Genomic DNA, 16,216 nt, shown 5'->3' with positions numbered 1-16,216 from the left:
ACTATACTTCTATTGATGCAGGCCAAAATCCTATTGGCTTTTTTGCCGCCACATCACATTGTTGGCTCATGTTTAACTTGTTGTCCACGAGGTCTCCAAGATCTTTTTCACACATTTTATCAGTTACTTCCTCTGAAATATGACCCACAGCAAGTGGCATTCATTGACAGTCTCCCATCCATGTACCAGGGCTGCCAAGATCAGATGGGATCTGGTGATGAGGTTATTTGTATCCATCTAGCTCTCTCAAACATACAGTTAAAGTTTTTCAAGTCTTGGTGTGGTTTAATATCCTGCCCTGCGAATCAATTCCCACCATAGTCAGGCTTCTTATGAGCTGGCTAGATCACTTCTCTCAGGTATCAGAATGGGAAGACTGGTGAATTGAGTCCTGCCTTCTGCCTCCACTCCTGAAGAACAGCCATCTCATGGGGGACATACTCATCACCTCCTAGAATTGTAATGAAAATAATTCCAATTCCAATCAAGGAGGGAGGGTTCGGCCTTCCAGACTTTTTTATATACAATCGAGGATATCTCTTAATTTCTCTGCATATCCACATAAAGTAAGTCATCTGCCATGAGCATCCCTGAAACCTTCATTTTTGAACTTCTATTGAAATAGATAGTTTCTGATTCTCTCTGTATTACAAAAGGGCAGTGTTTTGCCAACAATTTTATCGCCATTAGAATTGTGTTGGCAACTATTGTCTCATGAGTTACAATTTGACCCTTATGTTCATGTCAAGTTTTATGGGGGAATCGAGGTTTGAAAATGAACCATTTATATAAAAGGTACTAGATCAGAGTTTCTCAACCTGGGGGTCGGAACCACTGAGGGGGTCACGAGGAGGGACTCAGAGGGGTCGGCAAAGACCATTAGAAAACACAGTATTTTTATTTATTCTGTTGGTTATGGAGGTAGGTGAACTAAAACTTCCAGACTCAACGTCAATGCCCACCAAACCCTTCTAGTATTGTCTGTTGGTCATGGGAGTTCTGTGTGCCCCAAGATTGGTTCAATTCCATCATTGGTCGAGTTCAAAATGCTCTGATTGTAGGTTAACTATAAATCCCAGCAACTACAACTCCCAAATGACAAACTCAATTTTTTGATGGTCACTCCTTGGATTAGTAGGTGTCTTGTGGCCAAATTTGGCGGCAATTCATCCAGTAGTTTTTGAGTTATGTAAATCCCACAAACTAACATTACATTTTTATTTATATAGATGGGCTGATATAGAATTGTTTCTCTAAATCAGATACTTGGTATTGATGATGGGTCTTTGCATCTTTTTAGTTTTGCAGGACCAGTTTAAAAAACTTCTATCAAATAAAGTATCGTATTTATAGTTGCAATATATGTTATAATCCAGATTTGGCACCGAATCCAAAGTTCCCTAAATATTAGAGGTATGAATTGTAGTCAACCAAGTATCTAAACCAACAACAACACACACACACATATCTCTATTATCTATACATAAATATAATGTGTGCATTTAAAGCAAGAATTGTAAACTTCACAACTTATGACAGTAAAGCTGACTGGAAACTCAGGCCTCATTTTGAGCCTACGGTTCTTCCCATCTTGGCTCAGTTAAATCAACCTTCTGCCAGTTCATCTTAAACAGGAAAAAAACTTGTGCAAGTTAAACAGAGGAAAGTGGTTTGATGATTTGATCTTTGAAGGCCATCATATTTGACATTTTAGAAACAAACTTCATGTAACGGAAGCAGCAATAATTCATCAGAGATAGCAATGTTATGCTGAAAAGAGGGCAGCGTGAAAATATAGCTGAAAAGAGGGCAGCGTGAAAGTAACGAAAGGAAAGAAGACAGAAGTATGAATGGAAACACCAAAATCTGTATATGCAATGCTTGTAAAAATTACTTGTTTGAACACTAACTGCAACCCTGGCTCAAAGAGGAACTTTTCCAGGCTATGTTCAAGCTTATTACATTCAAGCTCTTTCTAAGGCATTGTCAAAACCCAGCATTTAAAATAAGTATTTATTTCTTTATCTTATTTATATACCACCTTTCTCAACCCAAAGGTGACTCGGTGGTTTACAAACAGCACAATTCGATGCCCCCCAACATAAAAAGCAAGTATTGTTGTTTATGCTGTTTTATGCTATTTTATTGTGTTATTGTTCTGTTTTTAATTGTATGTTGCCCTGGGCTTGGCCCCATGTAAGCTGCCCCGAGATGGAGGCAGGGTAGAAAAATAAAGTTCTTCTTCTTCCTCTTCCTCTTCTCCTTCTCCTCCTTCTCCTTCTCCTTCTCCTTCTCCTTCTCCTTCTCCTCCTCCTCCTCCTCCTCCTCCTGCTCCTCCTCCTGCTCCTCCTCCTGCTCCTCCTCCTGCTCCTCCTGCTCCTCCTGCTCCTCCTGCTCCTGCTCCTCCTGCTCCTGCTCCTGCTCCTGCTCCTGTGTCAAATAATTAGCATAAAAAACATCACACAAAGCAGTAAAAACCAATAAAAACATACATGTGCATGCACATGTATGTTGCTGCACTTCAAGGAGTGCAGAACCCATAGTCCCAACTTGCTGCACTTCAAGGAGTGCAGAACCCATAGTCCCAACTTGCTGTACTTCAAGGAGTGCAGAACCCATAGTCCCAACATACACGGGTTGATCATCCCTGATCCAGAATTGAAAAATCCAAAATCCTGCAAAATTGTCATCATGAGTTTCACCTTTGCTTCCTGATGGTTCAGTATACGCAAACTTTGTTTCATGTGATGTCAAAATTCACCTATGATTATTTTGCATGATGTGCTTAGAATAATAGAATCATAAAGTTGAAAGAGACTGCATGGGCCATTTAGTCCAACCCCCTGCCACGCAGGAAAAGCACAATCAAAGCACCCCTGACAGATGTCCATCCAGTCTTTGTTTAAAAGCACCCAGAGAAGCAGACTCCACCACACCCTGAAGCAGAGAGTTCCACTACTGTTGAACAGCTCTTACAGTCTTTGTGCTTCCTAATGATCAATCCAATGAAAAACATACCTGAGTAGAGATACAACTCTTTTTTATTTTTCTTTGTGCAGACAATGGCTACCAGGGAATATTTTCCAAAGCTGGTACAATAGCAGCATCAGGGACGGCTCAACCCATTACGCGAAGTAAGCATTTGCAGTATAGTTGATTTTGCCCAGGGGCGCTCTTGAGGAGCTCTTGGGGGAAAATAGACCTTGACATATGCAAGTTGTAGTTACTGGGATGTATAGTTCATCTACAATCAAAGAGCATTCTGAACTCCACCAATGATGGAATTGAACCAAATATGGTACACAGAACTCCCACGATGAACAGAAAATATATTTCAGTGATTTGGTTGGGGGGGGGGGGGCAAAATACTGTTTGCTTACCATTGAAAATTACCTAGGGCCTCTTCTTAGCAGCATGTATATAAGACAGGTACAAAACGTACATGAATTTTGTGTTTGGGCTTGGGTCCCATCTCCAAGATATATATGCAAGCATTCCAAAATCACCTCTGGTCCCAAGCATTTCTAATCTATATATATAAAAATGCTCTGTGCATAATGAGTACCTTAAAAACAAAAGAACCAATGAACGAAATCATACCAAATTTGGCAACAAAACATCTCACAACACAAGGAGTGACCATCACTCAAAAAAAATGATTTTGTTATTTGGGAGTTGTAGTTGCTAGGATTTATAGTTCACCTACAATCAAATAACATTTTGAACCCCACCAACAATGGAAGTGAACCAAACTTGGCACATAGAACCCCCATGACCAACAGAAAATACTGGAAGGGTTTGGTGGGCAGTGTCCTTTCAGTTTTGGAGTTGTACTTCACCTACATCAAGAGATCACTGTGGACTCAAACAATGATGGTTCTGGACCAAATTTGGCACAAGCACTCAATACGCCCAAATGTGAACACTGGTGGAGTTTGGGGGGAAAAGACCTTGACATTTGGGAGTTGTAGTTGCTGGGATTTATAGTTCACCTACAATCAGAGCATTCTGAACTCCACCAACGATAGAATTGGGCCAAACCTCCCACACAGAACCCCATGTGGGCCACAGTAACGCGTGGCAGGGGACGGCTAGTAATGATATATATTCATATTAGACAAGCTGCAAACTGAACTAAACGTTCTGGTTTTATTTGTGGGAGCGGAGTGAAATAAGTAGACCCGAGTGGGGTGAAAGCAAGCTGTGGAAAGGCTCAATTGGCACAGTTTGGGTATAATGTTGATAGGGGCTCCACCATGAAAAGCCAGGCCTACAACAGGCTCCACCGCTTGTTCTTTCCGCTGTTTGCACTGCCTGGCCTTTAGAGATAACTCTTATCTCTGCCTGCCCATCCTGCTGCATCATGGACTCTCGCCTTATTTCCAGCCTAATGGGTGGGGCTTGGCAAACTGTTGGGGAGTCAACACATTCCTTGACAGTTTCTCTTTCTTGCCAGTAGTCATTCATCTTGTCTATCATGGGTACCGTAACTAGTCTTTATTAACCAAGAGCCTTCACCTTGTTCGCCTCCCCATCATATTTAATCAGTTGCTGCAAAGTAGCGGCACTTTGAATTTGAGCTTTGCCATTCCCATAGATAGGAAGAAGGCACATCTTGACCTGGAGCACTAAACCTCCCTCTCCTTTCAATACACCACACTCTACTGTTGGATCTTTGTGTTTCTTCGGCCCCTTCCATACTTTGCACTGGAGTATATGGCAGTGTGGACTCAGATCACCCATTTCTAAGCAGATATTGTGGATTTTCTGCTTTGATATTCTGGGATATAGGACTGTGTGGAAGAATGGTCACAATTCCCATACAAATTATAACTGGGTTTCATTGCTAGACTAAGTATCTTAAAGGCACCAGACATTGTCTGAACTTGAAGCTAAGAAGGGTCAGTTCTGGTTAACAGAACTGGCAAAGATCAACTGCACAAATTTTGGCTTAAATATCTGATTAGCCTACACTTAAAAATGGCTGAACCATTCAACGAAATGCTGCAAATTGAAAACATCAGCAAATGGATAACAACTGAGAAGATATACTTGTTACAGAAAGATCCAGCAAAAGGAATAATACCAGGAAACTACAGGCTAATAACATGTATTTATTTATTTATTTAGAAGTTTTCTATACCGGCCTTCTCACCTCGACGAGGGACTCAGGTCGGTTTACAGCATATATAAAATACAATCATATAAAGAACAACAAGTGCAAAGTCATTACATATTAAAATAGTGCAATACAGTACAATAAAACATCATCATTGCAATTACCTAAGCCAAATCGTCAATCCAGTCATGGTCATAGTCATACTTGTAGTCACAGTTCATCATAATTAATCACAAGGAGAGGTTCTAGGTTCAGTCCTCAAATGCCACATTCCAGAGCCAGGTTTTTAGTAATTTCCTGATCTGTAGTGGGAGGGAGTTCCAAAGCCGGGGAGCCACCACCGAGAAGGCCCTCGTCCCCACCAACCGTGATTGCGAGGGTGGTGGGACCGAGAGCAGCCCCCCCCCCCCCGGAAGGATCTTAATAGCCTTGATGGTTCATAGGGGAGAATCCGTTCGGACAGGTAAACTCGGCCAGAGCCATTTAGGGCTTTATAGGTCAGAACCAGCACTTTGAATTGTGCACGGAAGCTAATCGGCAGCCAGTGGAGCTGGCGTAACAGAGGGGTCGTATGGTCTTTGTACCCCGTCCCTGTTAGCAATCTGGCTGCTGCGCGTTGGACTTATTGTATGCCTACAATGTTCAAACTGCTGATAGGCATAGTAGCTGATCAAATCCAGGATCACTTGAAGGCAAATAACATCTTGCCAGTAGAACAAAAAAGTAATAAAAGAAGAAGTAGGGGCACCAAAGACCAGCTTCTGACTGACAATATGATACTGGAGAATAACAAAAGCAGGAAAACAAACTTCTATACAACTTAGATTGATTACAAAAAAAGTATTTAACTCACTGCCACATAGTTGGATCATCAAATGTCTGGATGTCATCGGAATTTGTGAAAATATTAGCAACTTCACTGAAGATGCAATGGAAAACTGAGTTGTTTGTGGGCAATGAAAGCTATGGAACTGTTAACATCAAGAGAGGAATTTTCCAGGGTGACTCACTGTCACCACTGTTGTTCATCATTGCAATGACCCCACTGTCAGTCATTCTACAAAAACAAAACAAAACAACAAAACAAAAAAAAACCCCTAAACCTGGGCTACCAAATGGCAAGAAATTCATCAAAAATTTCCCACTTACGGTACATGGATGATCTAAAGTTTTATGGAACATCAGAAACTGAAATCCAGTCACTGACCAACACAGTCAGAATATTCAGCACTGACATCAGTTTGGAGTTTGGTGTAGACAAATGTGCCACAGTGGCATTAAAGAAAGGGAAAATTATTCACAGCAAGGGCAAAGAGGTCCCAAATGGACAAACCATAAAGTGCAATCGGCCTGAAACCTAGAAATATTTGGGCATACTACAGCTGGACAATATCAAGCATCAACATGGGGAAAATGTGGTCAGCAAAGAATATATTCAAAGGGTCAGAAAAATTCTAAAGAGCATATTAAATGGTGGCAATACGATCAAGGCTCTCAACACATGGGCCATCCCCATCATCAGATACACTGCTGGAATTGTGAACTGGATGCAAGCAGAGCTGGAAGATCTGGACAGAAAAACAAGAAAACTGGTGACAATCCACTACTTATTACACCTGCGTAGTGATGTTGACAGACTTTACCTGCCCAGAAAATCAGGAGGCGGAGGCTTCTGCAAGTGAAACAAACAGTAGAAGAAGAGAAACACGCACTGGCAGATTATGTGAAAGGCGGTCAAGAACCAACATTGAGGGAAGTCAATAGTAGTAAACTGCTTCAAGTGCAAAAGACAAAGAGGGAATATCATAAAAATGCAATCCAGAGCAGAAGAGAAAACTGGCAAAAGAAGGCTCTCCATGGGCAGTTCCTGTGAAAAATTGAGAACAAAATTGACAAGGAAAAACATGGCTGTGGCTCACAAATGGAACTCTAAAAAAAGGAGACGGAGGGCCTGATTCTGGCAGCCCAAGAACAAGCCATTAGAATCAATGCCATCAACGCCAAAATTAAAAAGTTGGTGACAGACCCCAAATATAGACTTTGCAAGGAAGCAGACGAAACAATGGATCACATACTCAGCTGCTGCAAGAAGATTGTGTAGACGGACTACAAGTAGAGGCATAACACCATTACTCAGATGATCCATTGGAACTTGTGCCACAAATACCATTTGTCTGCGACAAAGAACTGGTGGGAAGCCTGAAAAAGTTGCGGAAAATGAAAATGTCAAACTACTCTGGGACTTCTGAATTCAGACCGACAGAGTTTTAGAGCACATTACTCCTGATCTCACGATCATGGAAAGAAACCAAATATGGATCATCGATGCTGCAATCCCAGGTGACAGCAGGATTGATGAGAAGCAACTATAAAAGCTTACACAATATGAGGATTTAAAGACTGAACTGCAAAGACTCTGGCATAAGCCAGTAAAGGTTGTCCCAGTGGTGATTGGCACACTGGATGCAGCACCTAAAGACCTCGGCCTGCACTTAAAAACAATTGGCGCTGACAAAATTACCATTTGTCAGCTGCAAAAGGCCACCCTACTCAGATCTGCACACATTATTCGCTGATACATCACACAGTCCTAGATACTTGAGAATTGTCCGATGTGTGATCCAATACAAAAGCCAGCATAGTGATCTTGTTTGCCTGTTATGTATCAAAGAATAAGAATAATTTTATTTCTTACCCACCTCTCCTCGTGTCTCAAGGCGGGTTACAGTGTAGCACAAAACCTATGTAAAATCATACTATGTATTTTTGACATTAATATTGAAATTTGAAATATACTGTTACTAGCTGTCCCCTGCCACGCGTTGCTGTGGCCCCGTCTGGTGATCTGGAAAATAAAGTAATGAGAAAGTGTCCATTTCTAATATATGTAATTTATTTATGCTTGTGGGTAAACAGTGTTTCTTGTTGTTTCTTTGTCATTGTTGATGTGGTTTGCCTACTCTGGAACAGGCAACATATCATTGTCCTTCTTTAGGGGTCCCTTTCAAATCTATGATACTATCTCTCTCTGTGTGTGTGAATAACATATATCTATATCTATGGCTGGATGGCTCTTTGTCAGGAGGGCTTGGATTACGTTTTCTTGCTCTGGTGAAGGAAGTTGGACTGGATGGCCTTAAGGCAGCATTTCTGTTGGTCATGGGGGTTCTGTGTGGGAAGTTTGGCCCAATTCTCTCTTTGGTGTGGTTCAGAATGCTCTTTGATTGTAGGTGAACTATAAATCCCAGTAACTACAACTCCCAAATGTCAAGGTTTATTTCCCCCAAACTCCATCTGTATTCATATTTGTGGAGTATTCGTGCCAAGTTTGGTTCAGATCCATCATTGTTTGAGTCCACAGTGCTCTCTGGATGTAGGTGAACTACAACTCCCAAACTCAAGGTCAATGCCCACCAAACCCTTCTAGCATTTTCTGTTGGTCATCGGAGTTCTGTGTGCCAAGTTTGGTTCAATCTCATTGTTTATGTATTTATTTATTATTTAAACTTATATGCCGCCACTCTCCTGGGGCTCGGAGCGGCTTACAAGAATAGCTAAAATCTAACAAAGTTTAAAAGCAATTTAAAACAATTTAAAAACAACAGTATCAAACATTAAAAGCCTGTCGGAACAGGTATGTCTTACATGCCCTGCGGAAAGCTGGTAAGTCCCGCAGGGCACGAACCTCAGGTGGCAGAGCATTCCAGACTGATGGCACCACTGCTGTGAAGGCTCTGCGTCTGGTTGCCGCTAGACGCAAGGTCTTGACACTGGGGACCTCCAATAGATCTTGGTCCTCAGAACGGAGGGATCTCTGGGGTTGGTAGAGGGTGAGACGATCCCTCAGATACATTGGCCCCAGACCATGCAAGGCCTTAAAGGTGAGTACCACCCCTTTGGAAGTGATCCGGTGCTCAATTGGTAACCAATGCAGCTGTAGTAGGATTGGTGTTATGTGGCATCTCATCGGAATTCCCGCAAGAAGCCAAGCAGCTGCGTTTTGTACCAACTTGAGCTTCCGAATCACCGACAGAGGAAGGCCAATGTAGAGGGTGTTACAGTAGTCCAGTCTTGTTGGTGGAGCTCAGAATGCTCTTTGATTGTAGGTTAACTATAAATCCAGGCAACTACAATTCCCAGATGACAAAATCATTTTTTTTAGTGATGGTCACTTCTTGGGTTAATAGGTGCCTTGTGGCTAAATTTGGCGGCAATTCGTCCAGTAGTTTTTGAGTTATGTTAATCCCAGAAACGAACATTACATTTTTATTTATATAGATGGTTTGAAACATTTGGATTGCCAAAAGTTCTTATTCTAGTCAGGCTTAGGCACTGTATATGCAACTGAAAGAACCAGACCTGTCCACTTCCGTCCCTGATTTTCTCTTGCTATTTGCCTTCAGGTGTATTTACTGTAGATCTGTAAGACTCTCAAGCAGGGAGCTTGTTGTTCTATGAATGCGCGCTCTCTCTCTCTCTCTTCTCTTTCTCTCTGTCTCTCTGTCTCTCTCTCATTTTGCAAAGTACTGTGGATGCTGATGGACCTCCACCCACCAAAGGAAGCAAGTTTGCAATGTATTTGTGCAAAGGGTCAATGTAGAAAATAGATTATGACACTTGCTGTACATTTTTATTTATATTGCTCCTTGTTCTGTGATTGGTGGAAGATGTCAAAGCAGAGCCCTCGGAGACCTCTTTTGCACTTGCTACAACTGTGATATGGTGTAACTATGTGCCACGTTGCCCAGTCCACACCATTCTAGGGACCATCAGCAGAAGCGGTGTCCAAAATGGTTGTGATGTGTTCGCCATCCCCGACTTGCTGGAGTTCCTCGTCACATTATCTGGCCTTAGAGATAAGGGGTTTTTCAGAGAACTGACTACCACATTCACTTGAATTCTACATCAGAGAAAAAGTGACTCTACTCCTCCCCCTTGTTTTTCCTATTTCCATGAAGCCAGAGAAGTTTTGGCATCAGACTATTAGGCGATACAGGCAGCCCCCCACATTTGCACAGGACCCTCGTGAAAGTGAAAAATTGTAAATAAAAATATTGCCATTTTTTTAAACGTGAGAGAACACCTCTGTAGGAATCTCTAGGTTCTCCAACCTTACTTTATGATCAACTTCTAGCAGTGATTGATCATAGGTTGTACTAGAGGACCTAGAAATTCCTAAGCAGTGGTTCTCAACCTTCCTAATGCCACGACCCCTTAGTACAGGTCCTCATGTTGTGGTGACCCCCAACCATAATGTTATTTTCGTTGCTACTTCATAACTGTAATTTTGCTACTGTTACTAATCATAATGTAAATATCTAATATGCAGGATGTATTTTCAGTCACTGGACCAAATTTGGCACAAATACCCGATACGCCCAAAATTTGAATACTGGTGGGGTTGGGGGTGATTGATTTTGTCATTTGGTACTGCTGGAGTTGCTGGGATTTATAGTTCACCTTAAATCAAAGAGCCTTCTGAACTCCATCAATGATGGAATTGAATCAAATATGGCACACAGAATTCCCATGACCAAGAGAAAACACTGGGAAGGTCTGGTTGACATTGATCTTGAGTTTTTGGAGTTGTAGTTCACCTACATCCAGAGAACATTGTTGACTCAAGCAATGATGGATCAGGACCAAACTTGGCACAAATACTCAATATGCCCAAATGTGAACACTGGTAGAGTTTGGAGAAAATAGACCTTACCATTTGGGAGTTGTAGTTGTTGGGATTTATAGTTCACCCACAATTAAATAGCGTTCTGAACCCCATCAATGATAGAATTGGACCAAACTTTCCACACAGAACCCCTATGACCAATAGAAAATACTATGTTTTCCAATGGCCTTTGGCAACCCCTCTGAAACCCCTCGCAACCCCACTCAAAAGTCAAACATGCAAATAGTAAGACCAGCTGTATTTTCTACACATACAGCTATGCATGATTAGGTCCCCTCCCACACAGCTGAATAAAATCCTGCATTATCTGCTTTGAACTGGAATATATGGTAGTATGGACTCAGATAACCCAGTTCAAACCTAGAAAATATTGTGGGATTTTCTGCCTTGATATACTGTGTTACATGGCTCTGTGGAAGGGCCCTAAATACACACTTCAACATAACATCTGTCTTCTAACCGTCATGGCTACGGCAGTAAAGGATCTCTCTCTCTCTCTCTCTCTCTAGTTTTAATACTCTACTCCTGTCCAAGTTCTCAGGACAACCTGTCTGTCAACAAAGACAAGACTGTTCCTTCTCGTGAACTGAAAAGACAGGACACAAAAGAAAAAAACAAAGAAAAAACACACACATACAAGTTCTTAATAATAATTATAATAATTATAATTATAATAATTATAATTATAATAATTTTATTTATATACCGCTCCATCTCCCCGAGGGGACTCAGAGCGGTTCCCAGGTAACATCACCAAACATACAAAGTAAAAACAGCATAACCATAAGATTAACAAAACAAAATGTAGCATAAAAATTGTCGCCATAATACACATATATTAAAAGTAATCCTGCTTGTTCAAGGCAATTTTAAACATTTAAAAGGTTCTTAATATTATATACTTTGTCCTCTGAGAACAGAGTTTTATAGCCACTGTTTCTCCTTTCTTGCCATTCCATTGAATGAGGACTGTTTATGAATTGTTCGGGAGATATTTTTAAAATGGATTTTGAAGCATTGGTTGAATTGGGGAAAGGACTCAGGCTTAACAAAGCAAAAAGAGGGAGGTTTAGCTGTGAGGAGCAAAGAAAAACACAGGAGAATGAGGCAAAAGGGAATACAACCTTTGGGAAGACAAGTGGACAGAGAAAAATAAAATGGACAAGGAAGAAGGGAAAAAATATTGAATCATGTTACAGTGTATATCCAATAACACAGTGTTTCTCAACCTGGGGATCGGGACAACTGGGGGGACGGGAAGGGGTGTCAGAGGGGTCGCCAAAAACCATCAGAAAGCACAGTCTTTTCTGTTGGTTTCTCTGTGGGAAGTTTGGCCCAATTCTATCGTTGGTGGGGTTCAGAATGTTCTTCAATCAAAGAAATATAAATCCCAGCAACTACAACTCCTAAATGTCAAGTCTATTTTCCCCAAACTCCACCAGTGTTCATATTTGGGCATACTGAGTTTTTGTCCCAAGTTTGGACCAGATCCATCATTGGGTTGTTGTAAGTTTTTCCAGGCTATATGGCCATGTTCTAGAGGCATTCTCTCCTGACGTTTCACCTCACCTATGGCAAGCATCCTCAGAGGACCTCACAACCTCTGATGATGTTTGCCATAGATGCAGGTGAAACGTCAGGAGAGAATGCCTCTAGAACATGGCCATATAGCCCAGAAAAACCTACAACAACCCAGTGATTCCAGCTATGACAATACAGATGCATCATTGTTTGAGTCCACAGTGCTGTCTGGATGTAGGTGAACTACAGCTCCAAAACTCAAGGTGAATGCCCACCAAACCCTTCCAGGATATTCTGTTGGTCATGAGAGTTCATGGTTCAATTCCATCATTGGTGAATTTCAGAATGCTCTTTGATTATAGGTGAACTATAAATCCCACCAATTACAACTCCTAAAATAACAAAATCAACCCCACCAGTATTCAAATTTGGGCATATCGGGTATTTGTGCCAAATTTGGTCCAGTGAATGAAAATACATCCTGCATATTGGACATTTATATTATGGGTTCATAACAGTAGCAAAATTGCTGTTATGATGTAGCAAGAAAAATAATGTTATGGTTGGGGGGTCACCACAACATGAGTAACTGTATTAAGGGGTCATGGCATTAGGAAGGTTGAGAACCACTGCCATAACATATGAATATGTTGATTTTTCTGTATTTATTTATTTATTTACACTATTTCTATCCCGCCCATATCAGCCCGAAGGCTACTCAGGGCGACATACGAAGTCGGCACAATTCGATGCCATATATAAAATACATACATTGATGAAAAGCAAAAAAGAAAAATTACAGTACATTTAGAAACATAAAAACAATGAATAATAAAAAAATTAAAAACTATGTTCTCTCGTTCAAATCCTCATCCGTTCCATCGTCTTGGCCGCTCCTGGATCATTTTCCAATTCAAGTTTGTCAATTTATCCTGAGGTTCCAAATGCTTGCTCGAAGAGCCAAGTTTTCACTCTTTTTCGAAAGGTCAGGAGGGAGGGGGCTGATCTAATATCCCTAGGCAGGGAGTTCCACAGCCTATTGTTCCTATGTGTGAACAGGGAGCTTAGGAGCTTAGCCACAGGGAAGAGGGAGCAAGCTTGTTTTCTGCTTCCCTGGAGACTAGGATGCGAAACAATGGCTTCAAACTACAAGAGAGGAGATTCCATCTGAACATGAGGAAGAACTTCCTGACTGTGAGAACCATTCAGCAGTGGAACTCTCTGCCCCGGAGTGTGGTGGAGGCTCCTTCTTTGGAAGCTTTTAAACAGAGGCTGGATGGCCATCTGTCAGGGGTGCTTTGAATGCAATATTCCTGCTTCTTGGCAGGGGGTTGGACTGGATGGCCCATGAGGTCTCTTCCAACTCTTTGATTCTATGATTCTATTATGTGAGGACTAGAAGCTTCAGACTTCCCCAGGCATCTTGCCAGTTGCGTCTTATTCTTGGCCTGTCTCCCAACTCTCTCCCACACATCCCTCTCCAGGACATTTGGGGAGATACCCAACTCTTGTACTGGCTTTGAAGCTTCGTGCATAGCATGATTGCATACACGCAGGCATGCATGCATGCAAGGACTGCTCCCCCCCCCCCGCTTGACATTCAGCCTCCTGGCTGTGCCTTGTCACCCACATTGCCCAAACCGTCAGCACTGATATCTGATAAAGTCTTATCAGAGCTGTCCAGCACTGCTAGCTCCGAACTGGCTGGCTGCAGTTTCAGCACCACCCCAAAAGCAATGTGACATAGTGTACAGCTCAAGATGTTCAAGAGGCCCAGAGAAGGATCTGGTTTGTAAAACCTTGTTTGGACCTTCGTGGATCTATAGATCCAAGGGAAATTTAAACCTTTTAGCACAAAATAACATCAAATAGAAGATATAGTAATCTGGGGCTGGTCTAGGATTGTTTCTGAGCCTAGGCAGCAATGTCTTGTAAATTAAAAGACATCTTTTCTTGTTCTATAACTCCCATAATTCCTCACCACAGTTCCATAATGTTTGACGACAATGGGAAGTGGAGTCTAAATACATTACATATGCAACACACTTTTTGTTCCTGGCTTATAAATGTCATTTCCTAATTGGTTCTATCATAAAACATGGAAAAGTTTATTAAGGTGCAAAAACACGGTTTTTGCAAAACATGCTGCAGCACATTTTGCTATAGTTTTTCAGTGAATGTCTTTCGGTCAGCAAGTTCAGCAGCTCAGCGATTTAACCTTCTGAGCCACCAGGGGCTCCGATAATATTGTAAGTGTATTATAATCTATATAAATAAAAATGTAATGTTCAATGTATTGTCGAAGGCTTTCATGGCCAGAATCACTGGGTTGTTGTAGGTTTTTTCGGGCTATATGGCCATGTTCTAGAAGCATTCTCTCCTGACATTTCGCCTGCATCTATTATGGCAAGCATCCTCAGAGGTTGTGAGGACCTCCCCATTTTCATGGTTTCCTCCTTTCTGTTGAAATTGTCCACAAATTGCTTAGCAACACATACACATACTTGAGAGGAGATTCCATCTGAACATTAGGAAGAACTTCCTGACTGTGAGAGCCGTTCAGCAGTGGAACTCTCTGCCCCGGAGTGTGGTGGAGGCTCCTTCTTTGGAAGCTTTTAAGCAGAGGCTGGATGGCCATTTGTCAGGGGTGATTTGAATGCAATATTCCTGCTTCTTGGCAGGGGGTTGGACTGGATGGCCCATGAGGTCTCTTCCAACTCTTTGATTCTGTGATTCTGATTCTGAGCTTTGTATTTTTGAAATATTGGTGGGTATGAAAATAGGAGGATAAACTCCTTTATCCAGCTCACAAGAGGATACTGCACACAAATGAAAGTCAAACGAGGCTTGGAGGCGGTAAAGGTCTCTTGGGGTCTTTTCCTATAATCAGGCAATGTCTTCCTCTGGTTTATCTTCTGCACTCTTCTGTAATGCAGAGCAACAAGTGAGCACATCATGTCCCTGCTTGGGAAATAAGATTTGGCAACGTCAAGAGACTCTGTTGTTCAACAAACACGTATTGCCCCAAAGAAAAAATCAAATAATAATTATTTAATACAGGCAGGCCCGTAGCCAAGATTTTGATTCGGGGGTGGGGTGTGAGTTTGATTCGGTAGGGGCTGAGTTTGATTTGGGGGGGGGGGGCTGAGGATCTACCCTAGCAAACTTTTTGTATCGTTATTCCAGTACCCCCATTCATATGGGATATATTGAGTATGGTGATCAGATCATGATATAAATAAACATAACAGTTTAAATAATGTACCAGTAAGGCCTTCTAGCAGACCACCCTGAGAATTTCAGGAGGGGGGGCTGAAACCCCTCAAGCTGAAAAGGCTGAAAAGATTTGTGAATCGTTGATCTAGAACATACCAGTTTGGGGAGGGCTATTTAAGAGAGCTGAGAAAGAAGCACGAATGGGTGAGAACTGAAGAACAGCAGCTTTGGCAGCTAATACACCGACGGCCTTTCCCTTAAAGACAAACGGAAAAGCAGCATTATTTTCATAAGCTGTAGCACGTCAGCTATTGCTCTGTTTGACCTATTTGACATCCCGTTCTGGATCGAAATTCGGATGCCCAACAATTGTGTTGCAAATATTATAGATATGTCCACAGTTGCAAATCAATCAGATAGGCCTTTCGGTTCCGCCACATGAGACTATTTACTGTTATTTTAAATATGCAAACACAGAAAGGAAGATGGGAAGAAGGGCATATGTGTACATAAGGATTTCTTTACCCAACCTATTTACAAATCCTCTATGATCGCTTCTTGTGGCCAGCAGTAATATAAAGTCTGATGACCGTCAAATAAAATAATGTAAAGTAAAATAGACTAAAATAAATACATGCAGCTACAGCTGCACCCCTCACACAGCATGAAAGGCT

This window comes from Anolis sagrei, chromosome 2 (genome assembly GCF_037176765.1).
Source record: "Anolis sagrei isolate rAnoSag1 chromosome 2, rAnoSag1.mat, whole genome shotgun sequence".
In the NCBI taxonomy this organism is placed as follows: Eukaryota; Metazoa; Chordata; class Lepidosauria; order Squamata; family Dactyloidae; genus Anolis; species Anolis sagrei.
Note: the sequence above shows the minus strand (reverse complement) of the source record.